This window comes from Amblyomma americanum, chromosome 6 (genome assembly GCF_052857255.1).
Source record: "Amblyomma americanum isolate KBUSLIRL-KWMA chromosome 6, ASM5285725v1, whole genome shotgun sequence".
Taxonomy (NCBI): domain Eukaryota; kingdom Metazoa; phylum Arthropoda; class Arachnida; order Ixodida; family Ixodidae; genus Amblyomma; species Amblyomma americanum.
Genome location: NC_135502.1, coordinates 91,465,517 through 91,468,105, shown reverse-complemented (window position 1 = coordinate 91,468,105; position 2,589 = coordinate 91,465,517). Strand labels below are relative to the sequence as shown.

The window sequence follows — 2,589 nt, the reverse complement described above, 5'->3', positions numbered from 1 at the left end:
GGTGCTTCAGTATCGATGGCAGATGCCGGGGCTAGCAAAAATCTTTTCCTTCCTTTTTACTATTATTTTTAATAAAACCACTACCACCACCACCTATGTTGTTCTTTTTTACTGTTTTTAGGCGCCTTTTACAAGCCGCTTTATGTGTGTTTTTAAGTTTTATCCTTTAGTTTTCATCGTGTTGTTCCTTACATTTTCTCTGCCCATGTTGTCATACATCATATCAACCGTTATCACTCTTTGGTAACCTGTTGTTACATCCCGCCTTTTGGACTGCATGATGAGCCATGTTACGCAATGGTCTTTTTTTTTTGCTGAAGTTGTTTGCCTCTGTTAATCATATCGTACACTCTCACACCCCAGCAGCTATAAAAGAGCGTCTGCCATCTTTTTACTGCTATTAAAGTTGGAAGTTGCGCTTCTTTCGACTTTTCCAAGTTTCCTGTGTTCGTCCTGTTAGCGCACGCTATTCAATTGAAATGCACCAACTAGCCCGTCAGAAAGTTCTACTATGGCCGTCTGAAGGTCCTCGAAATGCACGGTTTGGGCGCGGAAAGATCGTCGTTGCAAATCTCATACATTTTTAGGCTTCATCTTGATCAGTAATTTTATCCGCAGGAACATGCCAAGTGATTTGCCACCAGCGTCAAACGGGTGGCCCCCACTGCGATAGCCGCTATACTAGCACATATAATACGGATCGAAAGTATAGGTATTGATTGAAGCGCTACGCGCGAGCTGTTGCTATGTGATATAGTGTGTGCCACGTGGTTACTGTTTTGGTCAATTTGACCTCCATGGCAGACAGAAGCGTCCTTGAAAAACGTAAGTAGTAAGAGATAACGCTCTTAAAAAGAAGCGGCGAAAGTGAGGGCCAGGCACGTTTGCAATAAATCTGCAATAAAACAAAAGGAATTTCCTCTGTTAGTAGTATTTCATGGAAAGGCGGCATACTGTTATTCTGCGTATTTTATTAATAAAATGGAAATTGGTTTTGAGGAAAGGAAATGGCACAGTAAATGTCTCACGTATCTCTGTGCACACCCGAATCGCGCCGTAAGGGAAGGGATAAAGGAAGGACTGAGAGAAGAAAGAGGTGCCGTAGTGAAGGGCTCAGGAATGATTTCGACCACCTGGAGATCTCTAACGTGCGCTGACATCGCACAGCACACGGGCGCCTTTGCGTTTCGCTTGTCTCGAAACGCGACCGCTGCGGTAGGGTTCGAACCCGGGTACTCAAGCCCTGTAGACGAGCGCCTTGGCTACTGAACCACCGTGACGGGTCAGGGTTCGAGCATGCGTCTACGGCACGCGCCCTTGTCCGCACTCTCGCGTGGTTGTAATGTACGCGTTTGTATGCAGCACTGTATGTACACAACGCAGAGCTTGTATGTTTATTCCTGTAGCAGGATAATATGATATAGAATTTGGTATTTAGGTATTGCGTGCTCATGACTTCCATTTAAAACCACTGAACAGAATCTGTTTTTCGGCTTAAAATGCGTCCCCCAGGGGACAGGGCCGCACCCGGCAGTAGTGCAATGCCGGAGCAACCCATGGTACCGGTGGAGCAAGCTCCTGCACAGCACCAATGCTCAAAAATAAAACTAATATCCTGGGGCCCAGTAGGGAACCCCTATCAGATATTAAGCTGATAAGAACAGATACGTACACATGATCTTAGCCAAAAGGCCGAGAAGCGATACCCCGATGTGGCTTCGCGATTCACCCCGTACACGCCAGCCCGAATACTGACGCTGGTGAGGCCACTTACAAGACCTAAATTACGAGGAAGGTAAGCTGCGCAATTTGGTAGCGAGAATGTTTTTAGCAAAGACAACATGAGAGACCGGAGGGCTTTAATACGGCTGTGAACCCTTGTCGGGACACTTTTGTTTTAAATAGGAAAAGTGTCATCCATTGCAGCAAGACATATTGTCACTTGTGCTGCACTTGGGCGGATAAATGTAGAGTCACTGGAGGCTTGACAGCTGCGCCGACAGTTTCCGGTGCTTGGCTTAGTCGATCGGGCGCTTTACCTACAGGAGGTAAAAGTGCTGATCGTGATAAGGGATGTAGATTGCGGGTGGTCCCACAAGATGTCGGCTAGGCGTCCCTTTTGCCCCCTCGATACTGTACCGCGTAGTCTAGGTGTCCATCTTGAATGATAGTTACCGTGCGGTTCCTTTCGTTACAACCCGACCTAGCATGAAATGTATACACGAAATTTTGTTTTGCGAAACTCCGAGTGTTATCTCTTGCGCAGTTTATAAGGCACAGCCAACCAATTGGCTCCGGTCATCCCTATAGGAGCTCCGAAAAATAAATGATGCGCGAGTGCCGGTAGAGTTCCTGGTTGCGATGTCTTCCATCTTCGAAAAGCTGTGGTATATCAAATAAAATATTCATATCTCGACTTTTTAAAAAGTTATCTATTACAGTTGAACCTTGATATAACGAAAACAAAGGGCCTCGTGATCACTTCGTTATCGCTGTTGCTTCGTTGGAGCCGTAGGTTACCTCCTCAGCAACTGTCGCATAAAAATGGTCTTACACGCACTACCATGTAAACTGTCTAGCTAGCGTTTG

At 46.1% G+C, this 2,589-nt stretch overlaps 1 non-coding gene across 1 annotated transcript; it reads right to left on the bottom strand.

The window, feature by feature from the left end:
* Positions 1-1,511: 1,511 nt before the first annotated feature.
* Positions 1,512-1,704, bottom strand: LOC144095736 (U2 spliceosomal RNA). Its single transcript, XR_013306758.1, has one exon. It is a non-coding gene; the product is annotated as a U2 spliceosomal RNA (small nuclear RNA).
* Positions 1,705-2,589: the final 885 nt, after the last annotated feature.